The sequence below is a fragment of the Phoenix dactylifera genome, chromosome 4 (genome assembly GCF_009389715.1).
Source record: "Phoenix dactylifera cultivar Barhee BC4 chromosome 4, palm_55x_up_171113_PBpolish2nd_filt_p, whole genome shotgun sequence".
Taxonomy (NCBI): Eukaryota; Viridiplantae; Streptophyta; class Magnoliopsida; order Arecales; family Arecaceae; genus Phoenix; species Phoenix dactylifera.
This window is the reverse complement of record NC_052395.1, coordinates 26,147,771-26,174,824: the sequence shown is the minus strand read 5'-3', so window position 1 is coordinate 26,174,824 and position 27,054 is coordinate 26,147,771. Positions and strand designations below refer to the sequence as shown.

Sequence of the window (27,054 nt, the reverse complement as noted above, 5' to 3'; positions counted from 1 at the left end):
AAAATTAATGTGCCTCGCTCGGTTCGTGCTACAACTGTTGCAAGTGATGGAATTACTTAATGAGCACATTTGGAGCTTAGTGGGGGCTGGTGTGGCTTCCTCAAAGCATTTCCGTCGAGATAAGAAACATCATATTGTTCCTATCTTTTTTTTTCTTCTTTTTTTTTCTCAATTTTTGAATGAGTAATGCTGTGGGGCGCCGGCTACATGCATTAAAAAAAAGGATTTCCCTACCACATCATTTAAAAGGATTGATATCACTCCAAAATTTAAGGTGATATACAAAAAAATGGTTGATTATAAAAGCGCCGAGCCACCTTACATGTACACCGAACAAATAGACAAAGTATTTTCCTTTTCATATTGGTACCATATTTCTCCATCTTAAAGCAGAAACCCAAAAGTCAGAAATTTCTCCTACTAACCGAGTCATCGGTCCATAATTTAAAGAAAGAAAAAAAAGCAAAAAAGAAAAGAAAATCACATGTGGCATCCTATGTCTTCCTTATCAAGTCTCTCCATCTGTCCTATTCCTTGTCAAGTCATATCTTCCGCCCGTGAGGTCTTCCTTCTCTTTTATGATTATCTTTCTCCACCTACCTACGAATCATTCTCTTTTTTTCAAGATCTTTGCACCTAAGTATTCATAAAATCTAAGAAATAATATGTATATATTTTTTTATGTTCGGCAAAGTTAAAAACTGTGCACTTTATACAAGTACTAATGAATACTATATTTTAGAAACTATATATCGATTTACGTAGAGATATATATTGATTTACCAGATAATTTAGATTGCTTGGTGTGTATCACTTGATTATATAGTGTATACTAGCAAAAAAATGTATTTTAAAAATTATCCATCAATTTATTTGGAGATATATACTAGATCACTGTTGGGTGTGTATCGAAGAAGCTTGTTGTATGTATTAGAAAGTCAATGAATATGTATCACCTAATTATATAACGTATATTGATGAACATGATTTATAGAAACTATGTATCAATTTACTTCGAGGTGTATATTGGATTGTTAGAAAACTAATATACTAGGTATATATATCATCTGATCGTGCACCGTGTATTGATTTGGAAACTATGTATCGATTTATCTAGAGGTGTATATTAACTTGCTAGATGATGGATGTGTATCATCTGTTTATGTAGTGTGTACCGGTAAAAAGCATAATCTGAAAACAAAAAAAAAGAGGATCACACGCACAGATATATATTAATCACGGGTCCGAAGACTCCATTAATAGTTGAAGTTTTTGACTTTTGGGCTTATGCTTTAAGATAGGCACTAGAAAAATATGGCAAAATAGGAAGCTCATCCATATTTGTTGCTTTGGTGCCTACCCTAAGATTTTTGTTCCTGGAGCTGTAAGGGCTGGTAGAAGGTAAATAAAAAATGATTTTTTACAAAGTTGCCAAGCCAAATAAATTTTACCACTGCATTATTTGATAATATAACTTGGAATAAGTTTTATGCTTATCAAACAGCATTCATAAAGGAAGCAAAATCAAGAAATGGATATACCCATGGGAGAGGAACCATCATAAGTTAATTCCTTGGAACGAGGACACCTTTTCTTATGCCTACTTTTTCTTTCTTTTTTGATGAAAATAATGACTTTTCAAAAGTTATTCCAAAAAGATGACTTCTGCCATTCAAAAATAAAATCAAATGAAAATTGGCCTAACTCACAGAATAACTATTTCTGCAGGCATAATTTTATTATTTCTATTTGTTTCTTATTCTCAAAACAAATGCAGCATGCATACGTACAAAACCGACGTGACAAAGCATTCTTATTTTTCAGATAGCCAATAGATCTAGCTATAAGGGCTAATAGAAGGTACCTCAAGCCTTGCACGAAGATAAGATTCTATAATCCTCGACCCCCAGTTTGGTAAAGCTTGAAGGCCTGGTAAAAAGAATCATGAACATAAGATTCTATAACTCTTGACCACCAGCACGAATCCAAATTCAACTCGATGAGCATCAATGACATGTCATGTCACACATGCCTCACCAAGCCTCTTGCATGCAACAAGTTGAAATTGCAGTACATCCTGATGGGACTTCTGAGATATGACTTCAGTAAAGCAAAGGCATCTATCAGTTGGAAAAAGTTATATCCTCAGCATGCAACCACAGCTCCATGACTGCCTCCTACCTGTCCAATGTAAATAAGAACAATGAAATTTGTGTAATGTGCTAATAATTAGTAAGCCTCGTTATATGGACGCCACCTTCAAGAATCCAAGACGCATGCAGAGAGCAGCACATGCAAGTGCTCTATATTTTCGTAGATGTAGCAGTTTTCCTGGCAGCACATGATATCTTGTCCAAGCCTACCTTGCACGATACCCTGTCAACCTCATCCTGCCTTGGCTCGGTAGCCAACAAAGAGGCACTGTTCATTTCATTTTTTTCTTCTTTTTGGTGGCAATAAACAGCCATTATTCAAGGTGGGGGGAGTGTACCGACAAGCTTGCATGCATTATGTAATAAATATGCATGAATCTGTAAAACTATAACAGGAAGGCTTCACATGTCAACCGCAAAAAGAGACTACAAATGTCATCTACTGGATGCCTCTATCCTCAAAAAACTCTTAATTTTTAAGAAATACACTCTACTAAGTTCCATTCTCAATCTTAAGAAGAAGCAACAACAGAAATAAACCATCCAATAACGTAAAAATACATGTATCAAGTGACAGAAAAGATCTTTAACCAGTCGGGCAATCGTAGTCATCACCTATGCAACCACACAAATGCAGTACAAATGCCTGCCGCTAGCTTGTAATAATGCAGCATTTGAGTACTATCACTATACATGAAGAAAATGTTTTGGCATTGGTCTATTCTTAAACCTCTATATGCCCTCCTTTCCAGAATATTATCAACAAAAACAGATCACTCGGTGGGGGTAGGGTACAGAGTTAATCATGGAAAGGAGCTAACAATGAGGACAACAGTAATAGTCCATTCACTCCATACTAACAGGTTACCAGGCAATCTTTTCATAAGAAAACTAAATATATTGCTACATTATAATCAAAATTACATTTGAGTATTATACCGACTTAGCTTTTTATCCCTTTACTTTTCTATTATGTGGTCTTAATTTCCGATTATTGTTTAACTTAAAATTCTCTATAACAACCAATACATATCCGGTCAGTTGTCACCTTCAAATTTTAGCACTAATCACAACCCTGGCAGTCCCAACTCCGCAAGCACTTATTAGGGGCTGAAACATCGACTCTGAAAGAAACTTGTCTGCATTAAAAAGAAATAAATTGATATCCATTAAAACATTATAGACCAAGTGCACAAGTACCAAAGAAAGGTAGTGCAAGTATTTTAAGCAATCTGCATAGAGAGAAAAAAAAATTGGTAAAACTAGTTGACAAATTGAACAAGGATATGACATGCAATCACCAACGCCAAAAAAATCCTTCAGAATCTTCCCACATGCCAATGATTGTTTGAGCTCAAGTAGGCTGTAATCAATCCAAAAAATTGTATCATAGTCGAGCCTGCCCCCCATATCTTCTAGTAAGAATCTTCCTTTTCTTTTCTTGGAGAGAACCAATAAGTTGATTGTTAAGATTCATTCTGAAATTCTCTTATGATCGTGACCTAAGCAGCATGATTTGGAGAGGAACATAGGACCATAACCTTTAAATTGTCCAGCTGTTTGAGAATAATTGGGTGACAATCATAATCCTGCTTAGAAGAGAACTCATGGGTTGTGAGGCAAGGATGTGACTAAACAATGAGAACAGAAAGAAACTCTCAGCCACTGAAACTAAATGCAGAAAATTCAGCACTGCTTGCCTATCTGCTTAAAAATATCAAGGAGGCTCCCATGAATGATTGTCAAATGAGAACTTTAATCAAGTTCAGAATACATTTTCTGTCACCAATAACAATTATTTAATATTAAATTCAAACTTGAGTTTCCCGAGCCTCATCCTTATCAATATCCTCGATTGATGGACATCTGATCAAATCACGAAGGACCAAAATAGTGATCAAAAGTAGAATCTAGCAAAAATGGCATTTAGTGCTACCTAAGAGTTACCAACAAAACAATATAACAGTTCTTCAGCGTTAGAAATTGATGTTCCACTCCAATTTTATATTTGAATTGAAAATGCTCTAAGTGGATAACTTAAAATACAATGAACCATGATAATTTATTATAGAACTTCGTAAACTTGACAATCCAAGATAAGCATGACTATCACAAACTTCTTTTCTATAATAACAAGAAAGAGAAAAAAAAAAATATAATGTTGTGGTTCAAATTTGGCCCGAGGGTGACCACGCCGGGGGAGTCAAGGGAGCTGCCGGCCGGAGCGGAGAAAGAAGAGCCACTTTCCGTGCGACAGCGTACCTGCACAAAGCCTCACCGGTGGTTCCGGTGAGGGCCCTCCGACGCTCAAGTTAGAGTGGATCTTAGTTGGTCCAGCCAAAAGTCCTTTAGGCGTTACCTGATGGGGCTATATTTATAGTCCCCGTAGAGGTGCCCAGGTGGCGGAGATATGGCCCGTCCTTATCATGGGAGGAGATGGCGCGTAGCTAGAGCTTACTTGAGGTGCACGACGTAGGCCATTCTTGTGAATGGTAAGGCGTTGGTAGATACGGCAGGGTATGGCTGGAGAAGGGGCAGCATAGCGTCGACCTTGGTTGTCGTTGGCCAGTAAGCAAAATATAGCGCGGTGAAGTTGTAATGTACGGCCATGTATGCAGGCGTGGGCACGTGCGTGGGCGCGCACGTGGATGCGGACGTGGACGAGGTCGAGCTCGATGAGAGGTTACATCATATACTCGGCGAGGTTAGCCCAGTGGGCGTTGAGGTCGGGCTCGCTGGGAGCCGCAACGTATGTTTAGTGAAGTCGGCTTGGCGGGTGCTGAGGTCGGTCTAGCCTCTCCGATTCTGAGGTCTGCTCGGTAGGGTGTCCCGAGCTCGGTCGGGGCGTGTCGGCGAATATAAGGGCGCCCCGAGCTCGGTCGGGGCGTGTCGGCGAATATAAGGGCGCCCCGAGCTCGGTCGGGGCACGTCGGCGAATATAAAGCACCCAGAGCTCAACCGAGGCACGTCGTCGTATAGTCCTACGGTCGAAGGAGTTCTTTGGCTCGCAGTCAACGGAGCAGGGCGCCCCGAGTTTGGGCTCGAGACGTCATTATAAGCATCAGAAGAGGTTGTTGTAGGTCGTAGCAGCGAAAAGATCTGGCCGAGGTCGGCTAAGCCTTCGGCGAAGTCCGAGATCGGACTGGCTCTTAGCAGGATCGAGGTCTGGCCTGGTCGGTGCTGAAGCTTGCCCGGCTGGAGTGGGATATCCCTTGTCCTGAGCAGGATGATCCATTTTGCCCCCCATCATCCCTCCGACTTTCGAGGTCGAGTCGCTCTTTGGCTCGGATGAAGAAAGTAGTTAACTTGTTGGTCGTCCTGCATCGTGGCCAAGTGCTCATGAAGATGCGCGCATCAAGCAGGGTACATTTGGTGTATTATTGGGGCTGATGGCTTCAAGCCGAGCTTCTTGAGCCGAGCTTGGGTGGCTTAATTTGCCACGTTACTCCAAGCGAAAACGGCCATGGGAGCTCTTTAATGTGCTGCGTGCGCGCTTCTTTCCGAGGCATCGCTGGATGGAATGCAAAGGGGTCAATCATTAATGACCCGTCTTCCAAAGAGCGTTGCCTGATGGAATACGAGGGGCCAGTCGTTAATGCCCCGTTCTCCGAAGTGTCCTTCATGATGATCGGCTTTTAGTACCACGATTCTGGAAGATTTGCTGAGGGAGCTTTTGGGCCTGCCACGCAGTGAGATCCAGCTGCTTGATCGCTTAGGTTAGCCGATCAGAGCCATTGGAGTAGGCTATATAAGGCCTTGGAGGGACCCTAGGGTCCTTATTTGATCTCTCTTGTCTCCACTCTTCTTCCTGACCGTTATTATTGCTGTGTTCGAGCTTCTCCTTGAGTGTTTCCGGAGCTTCCCGGCGACCTTCGCGACGAGCTTTGCTCTCGATTTTCAGCGGTCCTCCTTTTCTCAGTTATCTTCTTCGGCGAACCCTTGGGTAGGTACTTTATCCCATTTCGGTCGCTCGGAGAACTGTCTATCTTTTTTTTCTTTTTTGAATCTGTGAGCAAGGCAATGGGGTCGCCCACAGCCTTTGTGCTTGGCACAGGTTCATCCCAAGCCCGGGCTTCTTCAAGTGTGGAGGAGGTCGAGCTCAAGGTGGATCACGGTCCCAGCGGGATCGGCTCGAGCGTAAGTGAAGAGGAGCTGAGCCTGGTTCGGGCTCAGTTCTTCTTCCCCTGTGAGTTCATCCTTGAACTTTCGGGGCCCGATGCTCAGGTCACCGATCCCCTAAGAGGTCGGATTGGGGTGTACATAGAGACATTCCGAGCTGGGCTAAGCTTGCCCCTTCGCGGGTTTGTAAGCGAGCTTCAAGCGACTTATCGCCTAGTCCCTACGCAGTTTGCTCCGAACTCGTGGAGAATGATTATTGGGTTCCTCGCCTTGTGTCTTGCCCACAGACTCCCCACCTCGGTGAATGTCTTTCGGAGCTGCTTCGTATTGAAAGCTTGCTCCGCAGATAAAAGGTGGTGGTACTTTTCTCCTCGGGAAGGCCGCGTACTCTTCCGAGGCGTTCCTTCCTCCATTCATGGATGGAAGGAGAAGTTCTTCTTTCTTTCCTCCGGGCGATCATGGAGGTTCGACCCGACCTGGGGTTCGCTGCGGGCCTCGGTAAATAATAAGCTCCCCAAGCTGTCGCGGTGCGAGCAGGAGACTTTAGACAAGCTGCTCGGTCTTGGAGAGACTTTGAAGCTTCCTGATCTACTTGGCGAGGAAGCTTTGTTGAGTGTGGGCCTGAGCTCGGCTCATCCTGAGGGTAAGGGCGGTGCCGTTTTTCTTTTCTTTTCTTTTCTTTTTTATGCTGGATTTTGACTAAGTCTCCTGTTGTCAGAAATTACAAAAATGATTTTCGATGCCGAGACCCTGATGGCCAAATACCATAAGAGGTCGGCCGCTTCGGAGGGAGCTCGGCTAGAAGGGAAGTTGAAGAAGCCGAGGATCGCCACCAGTTCTGGCACCAAGCGAGGCGAGCCCGCCGAAATTGTGGTCATTGAACCTGCTCGACCTGAGGCCGAGCAGGCCCTTCCGGCCGAGGCCGACTTGCCCCCATCGACCGCAGGAGGGGGTACAAATGTTCAAGCGATTGTAGCGCCTACTGGTGGAGCTCAGAAGGCCCACAAAGTCGTTCGGCGGCGCCGGTCGGGCCCCAAGCCAGGGAGCAAGCCCGGGGGCCCATCCTCTTCTGAGGTCCTAACCTCTTCGGGGACCAATCCTGCTCCCTCCAAACCCGGGAGGTCGTTCCAGCCCGAGTGTCGGGTATTCGAGGATGATATGGCCCTTGAGTCTGCCGAGGTCGCCCGCAAGCTCGTCCGCAGTATTATGCTTCCGGGCGATCGAGATCGATTGGAGCAGTTGGGATTCGAAGAGGCTGTCGATAAAGCCTACTCCACTAGCATTATGGTGAGAGATGCTGCTCCTGCTCATTCATTTCATCATTTCCTTCCACGTGCTTGACCTCTGCTAATCTTTTATTTCTTGTGCCAGTTCCTCCACCTAATCGACATGTTGGCAGACGCTGCATCCAACTTTCGGAACCGGGTAAGGGCGCTTCGGTCGAAGGTGGAGGCCGCGGAGCGGCGGGGGAAGGAAGCCGAGGTCCGAGCTGCGGCTGCTGAGCAGCGGCAGCAGAAGGTGACGGCTGTCGAGCAGTGGTGGCATGAGGCCGAGGAAAAGAGGAGGGCGGCCGAGGGTCTGGTCGAAGTCGGTCTCGCCCAAATCCGGAAGATGGAGGTCGAGCTGCTCGAGAACGCTCGAGCTCGTTCGGCTGCTGAGGGCCGCATCTCCAATCTTGAGGTCGTGGTGACTAGCCAGAAGTACGAGGCCGAACATTTGAAGTTGAAGGCCGAGCGGCTTGGGAGATGGTCCGAGGAGCAGACTCGGGAGGCGATCAAGAACTTCACCAATCCAAGGAAAATTTTGAGGAGATGGCGGAGGGGGCTACCGACGCCATGATCCAAGGCTTTGAGAACTGTCGTGATCAGGCCCAATGGCTCTGTCCCGGGGTCGACCTCAGCGGCCTCCCGGATCTGTGTGGAGCTGACGAAGTGGCGATCGCAGCCGAGATGAAGGAGCTTGCTGAAGCACGTGAGCTCATCACCGACCTAGTGGGCGAAGATACTTCTGAGGCCGCTACTGGGGTCAGGTCGGAAACCGTCCCTGAGGTCGTCGCTGAAACCGAGGCCATTCCCGAGGTCGGGCCCGAGACCGTCCCTGAGGTCGGGCCCGAGACCGTCCCTGAGGTCGCCACCGGAATCGAGGCCGTTCCTGAGGTCAGGACCGAGACCGCCGAGGCCACCTGAGTTTTGCTTGTATTCATTTTCCTTCTATTTCATTCTTGTAAGGTCGGCCGCTCAGACTTTTTGATATTCAATCCGACCTCAAGGTCGATTCTTTTTGTACTTAGCCTTTGGCCTTTTAATATCAATAAAGTATATCTTTTCAGCATTTTGTACCTTTAAGATTTGGCCAAGTCTTTCAGCTCATTTTGCTTTGTCTTTGAAGTCTGACTAGACATTTGAGCTCGTCCTGCTTTATATCCGGCTAGCGAGATCCAAACTGCATAGCTTAGGTCATGGCCTAGCTTTCACATAACAGGATCTATGTTGAATTTTTGCCGAAGTCCTTGTACTCGGCATTCACCTCCTAGTCTTAGAAAGTCGATGGAGTCTGCTACTCTTGAGCTCGTCTGTTGGCGCACTTCAGGCGCCCAGATCGGGCATCAGGTCAGCTTCAAGCTCCTATCTAAAAATTGAGTTTGAAGCCCTGCTTTAGCTTTCGTACTGTAGTTTGCTAGGGCATCTTTTAGATAGAAGGCCGTTGTGAGCTTTGACGCTCTTCGGCCTTGTAGATTTCTGTAGGCCTTACTTGGGCGCTCGAACCAAGGTCGGGTCGCCCTCAAACTTTTCTTGAGGTCGAGGGAGTCTCATTGGCTCACGGTCAACTCCTCAGTGCGCTCCGAGCTCAATCGGGGCGTCCTTTCTTGCAAATGGTCGACGGGTCCTCTTCGGCTCTTAGTCGACTCTGCGGCGGCGGGGGGGGGGGGGGTTCAAATTAGGAGCGTCCTTATAGGTTGCTGCGGTCGTGGGGGCTCTTCAACAGCTCTCAGTTGATGCCGCAGGGCATCCCCCACTCAGATCAGGGGTGTACTCGTAGATTACTGCGGTCGGAGGAGCTCTTCAGCGGCTCCACATTGACGCCGCAGGGCGCCCCCCACTCAGATCAAGGGCGTGCTTCTACCTGCGATCGACGGGGCCTCTTCAGCTCTTGGTCAATTCTGCAGAGCGCCCCGAGGTCGAGCCCGGGACGTCATTATAGATCGCTGCAGTCGTGGGTGCTCTTCAACGGCTCTCAGTTGACGCCGCAGGGTGCCTCCACTCAGATCAAGGGCATGCTTGTAGATTACTGCAGTCGGGGGAGCCCTTCAGCAGCTCTCCGTTGACGCCGCAGGGCGCCCCCCACTCAGATCAAGGGCATGCTTATACATGCGGTCGACGGGGCCTCTTCAGCTCTTGGTCGATCCTGCAGGACGCCCTAAGGTCGAGCTTAGGACATCATTATAGACCGTTGCGGTTGTGGGTGCTCTTCAACGGCTCCCAGTTGACGCCGCAGGGAGCCTCCCACTCAGATCAGAGGCGTAGTTGTAGATTACTGTGGTCGGGGGAGCTCTTCAACAGCTCTCCGTTGATGCCGCAGGGCGCCGCCCACTCAAACCAGAGGAGTGCTTGTAGATTGTTGTGGTCAGGAAAGCTCTTCAACGGCTTTCTGTTGACGCCGCAGGGTGCCCCCACTCAGATCAGGAGCGTTCTTGTACCTGCAGTCGACGGAGCCTCTTCGCCTCTTGGTCGATCCTGCAGGACACCCCGAGGTCGGGCCCGAGACGTCGTTATATTGTAGTTGCAGACTCACGCCATGAAGGTGGCCAAAGCATGTCGAACCAGTCGAGGCATTTCAAAGATATTTCGCAGGAGTTCTTGGAAGTTGTTTTCATTGATAATATGAGAATTTCAGCTTCGAAGGACTAAATTACTGTCCAGAGATTCCAGCTTGTAAGCTTCCGACCGCTAGATTCGGACGACTCGGTATGGTTCTTTCCAGTTCGGGGTGAGTTTTTCCTGCTCCAAAGGTCAGAAGGCTTCAGCCTCCCTCAGGACGAGGTCGCCGACCTTGAATGATTTAACTTTGAATCTGGAGTTGTAGTATTGTGCCGCTTTTTGCTGGCATTTCGCCATTCGAATCTGAGCTGCTTTTCTTGTTTCTTCAAGTAGGTCCATGTTACTCCGGAGTCGTACCAAGTTGGTTGTAGCATCAAAGCTTTCAACCTGGGGCGAGGGTAACCCGACCTTAAGGGGGATGACCGCCTCTATGCCACAGGATAGGTTGAAAGGGATCTCTCCGGTGGAAACTCGGAAGATCGTCCAGTATGCCTAGAGAACATTATAGAGATTGTCGGCCCATTGCCCCTTTGCTCAGTCCAGTCTGGCTTTGAGCCCCTGTAAGATGATTTGGTTAGTCACTTCTGCTTTCCCATTGGTTTGGGGGTGAGCCACCGATGTGAAGCGATGGTTGATGCCGAGCTCGGAGCAGAACTCCTTGAACCGAGCATTGTCAAATTGGCGGCCGTTGTCGGATATGATGACTCGAGAAAGCCCAAACCGGCAGATTATCATTCTCCAGACGAAGCTCTGCACTTTTGGTTCGGTGATTTGGGCTATAGGTTCTGCCTCGACCCACTTCGTGAAGTAGTCGACGGCGACAATAAGAAATTTTCGTTATCCTGTAGTTGGAGGAAAAGGCCCCAATATATCGATTCCCCATTGGGCAAAAGGCCGGGGGCACTGATTGGCGTCAATAGTGCCGAAGGTCTGCGTTGGACATTGGCATGGCATTGGCATCGATCGCACCTTCGGACGAACTCCACCGTGTCCTTTAGCATTGTGGGCCAGTAGTATCCTTGCCGCAGAATCTTGTACGACAAAGCTCGGCCTCTCTGATGACTTCCGCATGTTCCCTCATATACCTCCCACATTGCATAGTCCGCCTCTAAGGGGCGGAGACATCTGAGAAGTGGCGACGTGAATGACCGGTGGTACAGCTTGCCCTCGTACATGATGTAACGAGTCGAGTGACGTTCAAGTCATCAGGCTTCAAGCTTGTCCACGAGGAGGACTCTGTATTGTAGAAAGTCTGTCAGAGGGTCCATCCAGCTCGGCTTGGTTTCTGTACACAGTACCGGCTCAGGGCCTTCTGTGCTTGGTGCCTTCAAGCACTCAGGGAAGGTGCTCTTTGGGAGCTCGGCCAAGCTGGACGTCGCTAGCTTCGACAGCAGATCGGCTCTTGCATTCTCCGATCTGGGGATATGCTGAATGTAGAAGTTGCTTAGAGTTTATGTGATGTCCCGTATATTTTGGAGGTATTTTATCATTGATGGCTTCCGAGGTTCGAAATCTCCCAGAACTTGGCTCACCATGAGCTGGAAGTCGCTCAAGACTTTCAGGCCGAGGACTTTGAGTTCCTTGGCCAATTTCAGCCCGGCGATCAGAGCTTCGTATTCCGCCTCGTTGTTGGAAGCAGAGAACTCAAAGCGCAAGGCTTGCTCTGCAACCACTCCATCCGGGCTGGCAAGGATGAAGCCTGCGTCGCTGCCCCCCGAGGTCAAAGAGTCGTCGACATGTAGGATCCATGGCTGTTCGGAAGCATCTTTTTCTTTTCGGTTGAGCTCGATTTGAGGGTCGTTCGGTAAGGTGGACTCCACCAAAAAGTCAGCAAGCACTTGGGCTTTGATCGCCGGTCTAGGAAGGTACCCGAGATCAAATTCTCCGAGCTCGACTGCCCATTTTGCAATCCTTCCAGCTCGATCAGACCGCTGCAAAATTTGCCTTATAGGCTGGTCAATCAGCACTGCTATGGTGTGCGCCTGAAAATAGAGTCGAAGCCTACGGGCCGAGGTGACGAGTGCATAGACTGTTTTCTCTAACTTGAAATATCTGATCTCCGTATCCCGCAAAATTCGGCTGGTGTAGAATATGGGCTTCTGACATTTATCTTCTTTTCAGACTAGTACCGAGCTCACTGCGGTTGGGGAGACCGCAAGATACAGGTAGAGAACTTCCCCACACTGGGGCTTTGTAAGCAGAGAAGGAGTGGCGAGGTAGCGTCCAAGCTCTTCAAAGGCCTGCTGGCACTCCTCGGACCATACAAAGTCCTTTGGCTTCTTGGGGATCTTGAAGAAGGGAAGGCACCGTTCAGCTGATCGGAAGACGAATCTTCCAAGGGCAGTTAAGGGCAGTTATCCGACCAGCGAGCCGTCGCACCTCTTTGACCATCTTTGGCGGTGTCATTTCTTGTAGTGCCCGGATCTTCTCGGGGCTCACTTCAATTCTCCGTTGCGTCACCACGAAGCCAAAAAAATTTTCTGAAGTGATTCCGAAGGCGCACTTTGTGGGATTGAGCTTCATTTGATACCTCCGGAGGGTGGAGAATGCCTCATCCAGGTCGGCGATATGGTGATCGGCCGCCTGGCTTTTCACTAGCATGTCGTCGACGTAGACCTCCATATTTCGCCCGATCTAATCCTTGAAGATCTTGTTGACAAGCCGCTGATAGGTTGCTCCGGCATTCTTCAGTCCGAAAGGCATAACCTTATAGCAATGAAGGCCCTTGTCAGTGATGAAGGCAATTTTCTCCTCGTCTTCTGGTGCCATCCGTATCTAATTGTATCTGAAAAAGGCATCCATGAAGGTTAAAAGTTGATGTCCGGAGGTGGCATCGACGAGCTGGTCAATCCTCGAAAGAGAAAAACTGTCTTTTGGGCAGGTTTTGTTTAGGTCGGTATAGTCCACGCACATGCGCCATTTTCCGTTGGCTTTTTTTACAAGAACAATGTTGGCGAGCCAATCGGGGTAAGTGACCTCCTTGATGAAGCCAACCTTGAGGAGATTATTAACCTCTTCGGCCACCGTCTGCTACCGGTCTGTTGCGAGATTCCGCTTCTTCTGCCTGACCGGCTTGTGGGTCGGGTGCACCTTGAGCTAGTGGATCATCACCTCAGGGTCTATCCCAGGCATGTCAGCAGGCAACCAGGTGAACATGTCGGCATTGGCCCGAAGGAACTCGATCACATGAGCTCGCGTCTCTGGGCCCAGGCCAGACCCGATCTGCACAGTCTGCTCGGGTCGGTCGTCCCTTAAGGGGATGTGGAGGAGGCGTTCGCCGGGCTCACCTCGTTGCTATCTTAGATCATCCCGCACTTTTAACCCTTCAATGGGCAGTGCTTAAGCCGGAAGCTCGGCCGGCTGCTTATCTTTGAGTGCAGTCATATAGCACTGCTTGGCTGCTGCCTGATCTTCTTGGACTTTGCCAACTTCTCGACTTGTGGGGAACCGCAGGAGCAAGTGGTAGGTAGACACCACAGCTCAGAGGACGTTCAACCCTGGTCTGCCGAGGATGGCGTTGTAGGCCGAGGCGACCCTGACCATGAGAAAGTTTAGCTTCACAGTGTTTTCTCGGGGGGCACTCCCGGCCGTGACTGGTAGGCTGACGACCCCTTCGACAGGTACAGAATATCCTGTGAACCCGACCAGGAGTGCTCATTCTTTCAAGTTACTCTACAGTCATTTCCATCCTTTGGAAGGCATCATAAAACAAGACGTCTGCAGAACTTCCATTATCCACCAAAACTTTTTTTACATCAAAGTTTGCAATGATGAGGAAAATAACTACATCGTCATCATAGGGGGTCTCAACACCCTTCAGATCTTCATCAGAGAAAGAGATGACTTCCACAGTGCGCGGACATTTTGAAGAAGCTCTCTTCTCTCCGGCTCGACACCCTAGGAGTCTCTAGTTGCCCTCCTCCGATGGTATGGATAATGCCTGCAACAGGTCAGTTGTTGTTTTGCTCCTCGAGCGGCTCGAGATCCTGTTCCTCGGGCGCCCTCTTTTCAGATCAGCCTCAAATAAACTGACTCAACCGACCCCGGCGGATGAGTGCCTCAATCTCATCATGGAGCTGATAGCAGTCCTCCGTATCATGGCCATGGTCTTTGTGGAAGCGGCAGTATTAGTCCGAGCGCTTCCGCGGCACGGACGGTCGCATCCTTGGCGGGGGCCGAAGGTAGCCCCAACCCTCGATCTCCATGAGAATCTCAGCTCAGTTGGATGTGAAGGGAGTGTACTTTCCAAACTTCTGAAGGAGAGTATATTTACCGAGCTTTTGGAGAGGAGACCTCGGGCAAACCGGGCTCTTAGGCCGAGAAGGATTTTTCTCACACTTGGGGGATCTGCTCCTTGGTCAGGAGTGCTCCCCGTGGTGCTTTTTCTGCATCTTAGCAGGCCGCTCGGCCGCTTCGCGCCAAAAGGCCAGGGGTTCCTCAGCCTTGGCGAACTTCCGAGCTCGGGCCAACATTTCTGGAAAGTCGGCGGAAAACCTTTTCTCGATGAAGAAGAGAAACTTGTGGGACCGAGCTCCAGTCTTCAACGCCGATATGGCGATAGACTGGTCGAGATCGCAAATCTCCTATGTAGCCGAGGTAAAGCGATCAATGTAGTCTTTCAGGAATTCTCCCTCCTGCTTGATGGCAAAAAGGGAGTCTGAGGTCCGGCGCTGACGTCGGCTGGCAGCAAAATGGGTGGCGAGCTGCCTGCCCAGCTGTTCGAAGGAAAAAATCGAGCTGGGCTTTAACCCGGAGAACCAAAGGCGAGCTGCCTTGCGGAGAGTTGCTGGAAAGGCCCTACAAAGTAAGGTGTTTGTAGCCCTTTGGAGTGTCATAAGGGCCTTGTAGCTCTCCAGATGATCCAGAGGATTAGACGAGCCATCATATGGCTCTATTTACGGCATCTTGAACCTCTGGGGGATCGGCTCATCAGCGACCCGCCGAGGAAATGAAGACTCGGTTGTGAAGTTGAGGTCGGCGTCGCACTTCGGAGCTTGGTCTTGAAGCGTTTGGATCTGTCGCTCCAAATTCTCGACTTTTCTGTCGAGCTTAGGTGGGGGTGTCGTTGTCTGTGGTCGATGGAGCCTCTCCGGCTCTTGGTCGACGCTACAGGCGGTCCGGCACGGGGCGGATCCCTCCTCTGATGGTTGCTCCCGTGATCGGGGCATCGAGCTTCGGCATAGGCTCTCAGGGCGATGGCCATGCGACAAGCCCTCCTAGCTTGGGGATCGAGCTCGATGGGAGCTTCGATAGTGGCGAGGTTTCCTTTCATCGTCCATCGTGCGCTGCCTGCCAGGAGAACGACGTCGCGGGTGAAGTCTGATGGACTCACGTCCGCAAAGAAGGGGTGCAGATTGGACTCCGCCCTGCTGCAGGCCTTAGACGGCCGCAGTAAGTGTTTGGACCTGCTAAAAAAGCAGATCAAGCTGCTCTGGCTGGACCTGAAGAATCCGGTCCGCCAATGCAAGTGCTGCAGGGGGTGGACTTTGAAGCGAGTTGTCGGGTGTTGGTACCCGGCTGCTCGATGCATTTGGAGCTCCGTGACTCCTTAACCTCATGATCACAACTCAGGCCTTTTCTATAGCGCCAGATGTTGTGGTTCAAATTTGACCCAAGCATGACCATGCCGGGGGAGTCAAGGGAGCTGCCGACCGGAGCGGAGAAAGGAAAGCCACCTCCCGTGCGACAGCGTACCTGCACAAAGCCTCACCAGTGGTTCCGGTGAGGGCCCTCCGACGCTCAAGTTAGAGTGGATCTTAGTTGGTCCGGCCAAAAGTCCTTTAGGCGTTATCAATTAGGCTATTTATAGTCCCCGTAGAGGGCCCAAGTGGCGGAGGTATGGCCCATCCTCGTCATGGGAGGAGATAGCTTTTAGCCAGATAGCGCGCAGCTAGAGCTTGCTTGAGGCGCACGACGTAGGCCGTTCTTGTGAACGGTAAGACATTGGTAGATGTGGCAGGATATGGCTGGGACAGGGGCAGCATGGCGTCATCCTTAGTTGTCATTGGTTAGCAAGCAAAGCATAGTGCGGTGAAGTTGTAATGTACGGCTACGTATGCGGATGTAGGTGCGTGCGTGGGCGCGCACGTGGATGCGGACGTGGGCGAGGTCGAACTCGATGAGAGGTCACATCATATACTCGGCTAGGTCACCCTAGTGGGCGTTAAGGTCGGGCTCGCTCAGAGGCCGCGATGTATGTTTAGTGAGGTCGGCTTGGCGGGTGCTGAGGTCGGCCTAGCCTCCCCGATTCTGAGGTCTGCACGATAGGGTGCCCCGAGCTCGGGTCGAGGCGTGTCGGTGAATATAAAGGCGCCCCGAGCTCGGCCAGGGCGTGTCGGCGAATATAAGGACGCCCCAAGCTCGGTCGGGGCACATCGGTGAATATAGGGGCGCTCCGAGCTCGACCGGGGAGCGTCGTCGTATAGTCCTGCAGTCGAAGCAGCTCTTTGGCTCGCAGTCGACGCAGCAGGGTGCCCCGAGCTTGGGCTCGGAACGTCATTATAAGCATCAGAAGAGGTCGTTGTAGGTCGTAGCAACGGAGAGATCCGCCCGAGGTCGGCTGAGCCTTCAGCGAAGTTCAAGATCGAACTGGCTCTTAGCAGGATCGAGGTCTAGCCTGGTCGGTGCTGAAGCCTACCCGGCTGGAGTGGGATGATCCCTTGTCCTAAGTAGGACGATCCATTTTGCCCCCCATCATATAATGAATTAGATGAGTCATTTGTATCCTTATAGAAGAATATGTAGATAATTTTTCTTCCATAACCACAGATGACAATATTCAGAAGAAAAATGACTGAGGTAACGGCATGATATACTACCACTGCTGCTATGCTGAATATTTTACCCAGCATTAACTGGACATATCCGTTTTTGCATTTCTGGAGTATGTCGTGTCATTGGCACAAAACCTTAAAACGTTTTAGTGTTTAGTCCACGTAATTGACATCTGGGCCCATCAAGCTTTAATGTGCCAGAAATGTTCGTTATTGCAAAACCTTAAAGTCTTAAACTATATGTTTTTATCATGTAAGCTCTAATAACTGAAGAAACTAGATAAATTCCTTAGTGGTCACACCATTCTGCTTAGTAGCCAGAGGTTCTGAATTCAATTCTTGGGTGGTGCATCCCAAAAAACTTTGGACCTCAGTAATTGCAGTGCAGGTGGTTCTCCCTCCCATTCTTCCACTTAAAAAAAAACCAAGATCTACTTCATGTTCCCATCCTTTATATCCTGCACATGCACAAGCAGATTGCTCTCCACAATATGGTATTTATAAACAATGCAATTTGCCAAAGTGCAAATTGTTAAGGCAAAATCCAAAAAGCTAATTTCTGAAACCTGTTTCATCCACAAAGAGAGACATTCAGGATCAAATTTCAGACCTTTTTCTTCATTGTCAAAAGAACAAGATCATGAACAATGATGGAAAACCTAATCAAATATTTATTTATTTACTTTCTTTATGTTTTTAAAATTTTCCAGATAGCACTGCTACATTATTCAAATAGGCTAGGCCAAGCATGTGACTCAACCAGGGGCCAGCTCGATACAGTCATGCATCCAAAACTGATGACAATGTTTTTAAGGCTCAACCCATGTCTTTTAGTGCCCAAAAGATTATCCAAAGATCTATTCAACCCACCATTCATGGGCATGAATACGATTTGGCAAAGATTTCAAGCCAAAGACCACAATTTGCCATTTTTAACTTGCTTAATTTTTTCATGTTAACACATGCTCCATGAAGGTGTCTTTTTTCCATCATTAAGTTATGGGGTCCATATAAAGCCAAAGATTTTAAAAAGAAAAAAGAATCAGAGTGTTTTTTTATTATCATAAAATAGAATTTGTCTCATATTACCCCTCACTGATCCATTTAATATTTTTCTTCAATGGAAGTACCTTTCATGTACATACATATATGTAGTCTCATTCGAATTGTACAAACCACAAATTTTAGCATCAACACCACAATAAACTGATGGAAATAATATATATTTTTAATATTATGATTGTTATTATATTATGCAATAACCAATTTAATTTCATGATTGATCACTTTAAGTGTGATTACATTATCAATTTTGAGAAATTACATAACTCAAATTTGAAATTGTGTTAACTATCATAAAACATAGTATAAACTAAGCACAAGCAATACTTTACATGCATGGAGCCACCATTGTCAGATGAGTGTATGCTGAAATATATGAATCACATTCTAGTCCCTTTAGTTTTTCTTCTGAAAAGAAGCAATAAATCTACATTTTTTGCATTCCGTAGCATATCTGATAAAGAATGATTTTAACATCAAAATTCAGAGAACAAATACATAAAACTAGCAGCAATCAGATGCAAGTATGCTCAAAGTTGTAAAAACTCAAACCTTCATTGTGAATCGGGCAATACCCCAATGGTCACACCCCTCCTTCAAGGAGGTTTTGGGTTCAAATTTCAGGCAGTGCACCCACAATGTTCATGTCTGGGTAATTTATGTTGGATGGGTCTTCCCTCCCTTTCTCTTGGAAAATAGGAAAACTTAAAACATTATATCACATTCAGAAATTGCATTAAATAGCATATATATGAGAGCCTACACAAAATATATGAATGTATAACATGTACTATGCAATACATCAATAATATATAACAGAAATTATAACCCTCACTTGCATATTCAAGTTCCCTGTAATTCTCATTTTCCCTCTATTCTCTTAACTTTCTCCATTTCTTTCTCACTAAATATGTAAAAATGTCATGTATGACCTTTCAAGACCAAACCTTGTATGGGATAAACACCCCTCAATGATCCAAGACTAGAAGTTGAACAAGCAGTTGATTGGTCTTAGACTGGAATAATTGGTTCCTCTTATTAGATGATCCTATACCAGAACATATGTCAAAAAAAAACAACATTAGTCAGGGCTATTTCTGGTATGTGATGGCTAGGGGAAGGCTTTAGCTCATTGCCACCACTCTCATTGGGTTCGAGCTCCTCAAGGGCATAGTCATTGAGGTCAAGCTCTTGATGTTGATCTCAACTAGATCATGGGTTTAGTTCTACATTACCTTGTATTAAGGCCAGTCTCCAAAGCTCAAGGGAGAGGACCTATGCTATGACCTTAACCACTAACCAAAAGTAACTAAGTGTTAGAGATACACTAGGCCTGGATTTTAACCACATACACAATAGTCATTAGACCAACATGCTCCATAGACACTGTCCTCAACTTCCCACTCTTGTGGCAGTTCTCACTTTGATCTAGGTAGCCCTTTTCATGCGACTACTTTCACTCTAGGACAATCAAGCAGCCTTTATATATGGCAGCTGCACTTTGGTCAGTAGAGAGCCCTTTCCACAGACAGCTCTCACTCTAAATCATTTTTTATTTTTTTCAAAACACAGCCACATGGAGCCTGCTTTGACACCAAATGTTATGACCCTACCCACTAAATCTAAAACCCTAGGAGTTAAAGATGGGTGAGACATGGGTCTTAACCAGGGATACAATGAGCTATTTCGGATTTTCTCGGGTAAAGAAGATATTAATTAGCAAATAAAAAGGGATCTTTACGTCTAATTAATTTTAAAAGAGTTGTGTTATATGTTGAAAACCCCAAACATTTTATTTGAACAGCATGTATATCTCTCTTGTCCTTGCAGTTTACACAAGGTTCTGATTATCCATGATCTCTTACAATTTGTAATTATTGGTTTGCTTTAATTTGTACAGTGCAAAGACTATAACATAGCTTAAGCACAATTCTTAATAACCTGTATAGGATATTAGTACACAACTTTACCCAAAAGGATTGAAATTTAACATGAAATTGAAACAAATAAATAGAAGACAAAAGAAGATAATGTTTCCTTCAATGCCAACACAAGTGTTTACCTACTATTTAATCACGATGCTATTAAAATTTGCTTTTAATGGCACTGTTGAGAATCAAAAGTACACCATAGGTCCAATGTTGCACAGATGTGCATAGATTGCAATAAACTAATGAAAGACAAACCATATTATGAGATCAAATTTCTTTATAAGCCACTCCACGGGGGGAGGGGAGGTCATTATAAGCAAAGAATTGACGTTGCGTGGGAAAAGAGAAGGACAAAATAAAGGTGGAAGATACTCACATTAGATTGAATTAGACAATGACCGCTGAAGTCTAACCTATCAACCTGCAATGGCCCATTCTGCGGCAACTTAAGAGTTCATAATGAAAATTTAAAGCAAGTAGCTCCAGTTTAAGTTGGTAAATATTGCAATTAATAAACAGCTCAAAAGACAGATAATTACCTGAAGGTTAAACAAGTAAATAGAAATAAAGAATAGAAAGTTACCTTCTGAATTAGAAACAAGAAATAATGCATTCTTCAGCACTCAACATTTCTCTAAACCAAAATTATTGTAGCCAACATAGTTAATTATATATTTTTAGAGCTATGATAAACAAGGCTTTAAAATCATAAACAAGATTTATTACATGTATCAAAAGTAAGCCCAAAAGGTATGTAAGAATACCGAATACTGTGACATCTCTCAGCATTAACAACCATGTCAGCTATAACACCACAGCTTGCATTGATAACAGACATGCTTAGCACAATGTTAAAAAGAATGTATACCTGAACAGGTCACCTGGTGAACAAGTGAAAATTCTAAGAAGAATACAAGATAAGGTTGTTGATGCTTCTCACTGAAATTTATTAGTTCACCAGATCAAATAACTTTTGACGATTGTGGTACTATATGTTACTTGGCAAACTTCATAGTAGTCTGGACTTAGGCATGTTATGCCTATTGTTGGAGCATGATATATATTGTTGATCCCTTCCCAAACAGCTTAAGCTTTTGAGTCCAGTCAATTTTTCTCTATATCACCCATTTATTATCTTTAGTCTTTCTTCACCTGATTTGTTCATTGTTGTTATTTGAGTCATACTTGACTCACTATCTTGAGTCATTCTTGACTTGTTTATGTGTTCACATGCATGGTATTGAGTCATTCTTGACTCGTTTATGTGTTCACATGCATGGTCCTTTATTATCTCGAGTCTTTCTACGCTTGACTTGTTCCCTAGTTGTTATTTGAATCATACTTGACTCATCATATTGTGTCATTCCTAGTTGCATGCATGGCCCAAGCCACATGTGAGGAGGGTATTAAGGCATGATACACGTTGCTGACCCCTTCCCTAATAGCTTAAGTTTTTAGGGTCTAGTAGTAGGTTAACACTTATGAAAGATTGGGTTAGGCTCAAACCTAGCCTTCAACATCAAAAGCTAAGCATGAGATTCTATCTTGCCAATGTCATGCAAGAGCATATTCAGGTACAGGCAAGGTCTATTAGACCAGTATTGGGGCTCGTATCGGCTAGTGACTTGGTTCGGTATGGTATAGGTCTATAACGTACTATACCAGAGCAAACCGAAACAGGTAGAGGGATGGGGAGAGGGAGAAGCAGGCACCTTTAAATAGTCAATGAAACAGAAAATAGTGTTTTGTTACAACTCGAAACAAGTTTTCTCCTCAATAGATAATGCGGAAAACTGCAAACCTAGAATGGGGAATCCAGAGATGAGTCAGAAGTAGTTTAAATATATACAAAGGAAAATGGAAAAATATTATGGATGAATCACAAGTCATGTCTTTCTAAGACATTTGTGCATAATGTGGAAATTAAAACTGCTACAAGAATAAATAAAAAAGAATATGAAGGGAACAAATAACTTTCTGGATAAGAGATCAATCAACCTTAAGCTGCATGATATCTTTCTGATTCACTACCAGTAGACAGACGTGAATTAAGAAAAAACTCAACAAGGAATAAAGGTCCCAATCTTGCAAAAACTTGGAGGAAGTAATAAAAGAACCAACAACAAGATGAAATCAGTCATGCTTTAGTAGAAGATTTATACACCTGAATTAATATCATTTAATCATTGATATACTACTTTTCATTGTCAGGCAGCTCATTTTGATAAATTGAACAAACTTTAAAAAAGAAAATTAACCTTTTGCGAGTCAAAGAATTGCTGGACATTTTTTGGGAGCTTACGTCAAGAATTTTAATGGCTCCATGAAAGCTAATGTAATTTGGGTTTGTGCTAAGGCAAACAAATCAATTCTATGCTTAACATAGTGTGAATTCCCTATTTCCAGGACAGCTCCGTAAAGTATATGCACACTAATATGAACTCAAATTCCAACATGAACCCTACTTCACGACTATCAAGGAGCAACACCCATCTCTTTTCTCGTTTGTGAATTTTACCTTTAGCTTTTCTTTTTTTTCCCATTTTATATAAGGCCTGATACGGACACTCATTTCGTATGCTCCCTCCCTCTCTCCCTCTTCACGAAAAAGCATGAAGAGAGAAAGAGAAAATGAGACATTTTTAAAGTGTATCTGATTAGAAAATGGAGTGCATCTGTAAACCCTAAGTCCCCTGATTTGGTATCTAATCCGAGTCAGTCACAAAAACAATATCAAAGCATCGCATGTGAATGTATATAAGTAATACTTTATAAATATAAAGTTCAATTCTAGTCCTTGATCCCCAATGAACTTCAGGAGTAGGAGTTGGACTAAAATGATTAAAATGATAAGTTAAAAATATAACTATTTGTGTCACAATATGTATGCAACCCTAAATGACTACCTTTCGCTCTGAAATTCTGTTCATCTAGAACATTTTTAATATTACTATCTACGGCTTAAATTACTCTTTAGTCTCATAAATGACTGCCTTTCGCTCTAAAATTCTGTTCACATAGAACGTTTTTAATATTACTATCTACAGCTTATATTACTCCTTAGTCTCATCAACTAACATCAAAAGCCATGACAAAACTGTCCTACTAAATAATTCTATATTTGAATCATCTATTCAATTCTAGCTTATTTTGACCCTTTGATAAAAAGCTTTTTAATGAATCTCACAAATATATATCCTCGTTATGAAACCATTTGTAACTTGTGTGATGATCAGACATAGTCCAAAGAACTATTTACAAACTTTCACATTATAATTTTTCCTAATCCATCACAAATACCTGAAAAGTTGTGGAGCTTTAATTAACACAGAGACCTCAAGAAAATAACATCAATGTTTATTTTCTAGTCTAGATCTAACATCTAATATGCTGCTGCTATGTACCAACCTATTGTTAATCCTTTCCTCCACTTTAAAAGGGATTCTAGAGTAGCATCTTCTTTAGCCAAAATATCATCATGACTAACGCCCCTTAATCTTTGGTCGATGGAGGCAAGTGGTTGTTCCCCCATGGCATCACACCATTTATCATAATGATTTCCACATCATGCAACAAAACTTCAATGCTGCATAGTGAAGAACAAAGTACGAGAAAACAACAAAAAATTATATAATCTTCAAATGAAAAAGGGACCATGATCTAAGTCAATTATATGGCTAAAGAGGGTCAAGTATAAACCAAGAATAACATCTAAGTAAAAAAATCATCTCATATATGACTCAAATAGTAGGTTATTGTTTATTCATGAGAGTAAAATCTAACATCAACAGAGTATAATAGCTAAACAACAATATGGGCTCGGGAGAGTGAAAGGAATAGAGAAAGAAGGATGAAGTGGAATAGCACTACCTGCATGATGCATGATGGTGTTATTTACAGTAGCCCTAAAATACATAATAAGACCAGATTTTGTTCCATATGACTACTAGTATCATCTTATTGGGTGGAAACCTGTCTGTGTACCCTTCTGTTCCAGCTGGATTTTTTTTTTTTTTTTTTTTTTTTGTTAGCTATAACTGCCTTTACGGTATATATATGAATGAAAGAACTAAACCACCGCTGGCAGTTGATCTTCCAATGGTGATTGTCTCAGCCTTTTCATTACTATTGCTATTGACATGCTGGAATTCCTTCCAGACATTCCTTCCTACACCCTTCTTAGCAAGGAAGGCAAACTTGTGATGTTATGATGGACACTTACAGCAGGATATCAATAATGTGCACTTCTTTAAGCGGCCACCCGTAATTTACAGAGCACTCTCTATCGCAGAGAGAAATCTTGTGAACTAGATGAAATGATGAAAGATAACTTAGCAAATTGATTTCCAAGAGAGAGAGGTAGCTTTCACAATTTTAGATTAATCAAATTATAACTACTGCCCATTATAAAACTTTGCATATTAACTAGATTACCTGATGCTAAATCAATTTACAATGCAATCAGGCCATTGAAATAAAGAGAACATAAGAAAGGAGTATTTCAAGATTGCAGGGGTTATTCAATGTGGCCAAGTCCTTAAAAAACTTATTTTCTCCAAAAAAAAATGAATGTCATATAACTATAACCACAACTAGTAAGCCTTGGCCGAAAAAATTAGGGTTGCAAATAATACGCATCAGATTCCACGTCTGAAAGTACCACTTACGAGCATTTATGGTTTGACTGCTTGTAAAAGGCTAGCAAAGTTTTAAACCAATCAAATTATCCTCCATAGAGAAAGCCAATCTTCCTTTCGTATTTTTTCCTTGTGATGGAATTCTGATGCTGTACAACTCCTTCGACAAAACTCGCCAGAGAAGCTAAAGGTGGGAAAGACAGAGAGGGGAGAGAAAACCTAACATGCTTGCAACTTCATATCAAAGAGGAACGAAGATGTTGGTTGTCTTTGCTGTTGGAGTTGTAGGAATTGGTGGTTCCAGTGGTGGTGATACAAGTCGGAAGCAAATAATGGCATTGGCAGAAAGGTTGAGGATCTTGAAGAGAACTTGTCAGACATCTCTGAATAAAGGATCAGAATAGAAATCAGCACATCAACAATGCAGATGGTAATTGAAGGACAAATAAATTGGGGTTATTGGTTAAGATGTTTCCATCATTTGCAACAAAAAGCAGAAACAGCCCTGTTAAGGATGACTCTTAGGTTTCGGTTCCTGGTTAACAGAAGAGGAAAGGGAAAACATGTAAGCCTTTGATGAAGGTTGTAGCTTTTGACTTGAAAAAAAGACACGCCATTATATGGACTCAGATATGAACAAATGAAGGTAGAGCCCAAAGTAATGGGATAGTGCTTGCCATTACAGTTATGAAGGTTTAATAAATCATGCAGAAATAAAGATACTGCATTGTATAACATGCTTGTATGCAAAAATTAGACAAGCAAAGAATTACTTTCATGGAATTTGCACGGCTATATACAAACAATTGCATAAATGTGCATAAAATAATAAAATTGATGGATATAGTCTACAATTCCTGCAATTACACATACAAACAAACAAACATGACCAAGGTACAATGAAAATCATAAAGAAAACTATAAACAAGATGTCAAGACGTAGTGATATATTACTCAATCAAAACTTCAAGATAACATATTTGCAATCTCAGATTTCTATTTCCAGTTAAATAACAATCTTAACTCATTTAAGAATAAATTAGAGCCTTATGACAATGTACATATATGGACATTTGTGGTGCAAAATGGGCGCAGATATGCATATAGATTCGAAAAGCACAATTCAGTGACTAGATGCAATGTTTGATGCCTGCATTCCATCATCCAGAATTACAGCACCAACTTTTCATCTTTGGGACCAGTTCCAAATTTGCAAGGTGATGGAAGTTTCTTGAACAATGCGACAAACAGAGAAGAAGCAGTAGCAATCCTGTTTGCACCTGCACCAGTCCTTGTAGAGGTCTACAAAAGGTGCATATGAAGCATTTTGGCCTCATCATACTCCGAATAAGCCTGTAAATGAGGTGTTCTGATCATATATGATGAAGATCTAAGAAGGTTACCGCAAGGTGAAGTACTTGGGTCTTCGTCCAGGGATTAAGGAAGGGGAGGGAAACACCTGATACATGGATGGAAGTATTGAAAAAGAAGATGGAAAATCTTGCAATAACATCAGGACCGGATACTTTGAACAAGCTTTGCTGGTTATGGTTAAAATTATCATGCATCAATTATGTCAAGATAGTCATTTATCATCATCAACAGTATTCCAGAATTTAAGATCTTCCAAATTTTTTCTCATGTATTCGTGGGTTTCAACTCTTTAACAAAAAAAGATAACTATCTTTTTGCTTGCTCCCCATCTTTACATCCGACAAGGGAAAAAAAGTTGTCAAGAAAAAGGAATAGAAAATCTGAACAACAAACCAACAGATTGTTATTTCTTGTTTGTTCTACAGATATGTTCCCAATAATCACAGCAAGATTTAAAGCAGTGCACAATAGCATAAATAGTGGACATTAACAACACAATTACAGTGTAAAAAGAAGAGAGAATTCAAAGAAACTATCAAAAATAAAAAGGTGCAAATGAAAGCTTTCTTTTTTTCTCTAAAATTTCAGTCAAAACCTGACGTTGACGAGTAAAACCAAACATACGGTCTTTTCTTTGTTTTCCTTCTTTCTTTCCAATGTTTTCTCCCCTACACAACCTCCCTTCTCTTAGTTGTCGATGATTCCATCCAAATCCAGGCGGGGGGGAGAGATGTAAGAAAAACTACCCTCTCAATTTCTTAAAAAATAGGTTCTTTTTCCACCTATCTTCTTCCTAATATTCCTCATAGCAAATGTCCTTCCAAGAAAAGAGTGATTTTCAAGAAAACGACAATATTCACAATCTAACTCGCTCTGGTAAGAATTAGAGGTCGAATTCCGGTTTCATCCAAGAAACGCACGATGAATTCCACCATCGGGGTCTTTCCATGGCCTCCCCACGTCCGATTTCTGATCACAGGCACTGGCAACCTGAAAACAAGACGAAAAGAGATAATTTCTTTTAAGCAGAGAGAGCGAGCGAGAGTAGGACTTGGCGGCGTTGGTAGAGGAGGCCGGAGAGGTAGAGGAGGCGGCGGAGAGAGAGGGAAAGGCGATACAGGGACGAGGCGTACGTAGGAGAGGAGGAAGTGGAGGGAGCAGTGGAGGAGGAGGAGCTCCAAAAGATG

The 27,054-nt window shown here is 44.2% G+C and overlaps 1 long non-coding RNA gene across 4 annotated transcripts; it reads right to left on the bottom strand.

The window, feature by feature from the left end:
* Nucleotides 1–313: 313 nt before the first annotated feature.
* Nucleotides 314–27,054, bottom strand: LOC120110588. Of its 4 annotated transcripts, none has more exons than XR_005511739.1 (3): nt 2,258–27,054; nt 1,865–2,181; nt 314–600 (listed from the first exon to the last, which is right to left on the bottom strand). It is a non-coding gene; the product is annotated as an uncharacterized LOC120110588 (long non-coding RNA). The 4 variants fall into 4 exon arrangements; XR_005511738.1 differs by lacking the exon at nt 314–600 and having other exon boundaries at nt 607–2,181; nt 2,258–18,379; nt 18,478–27,054; XR_005511740.1 differs by lacking the exon at nt 314–600 and having other exon boundaries at nt 607–2,181; nt 2,258–17,321; nt 18,478–27,054.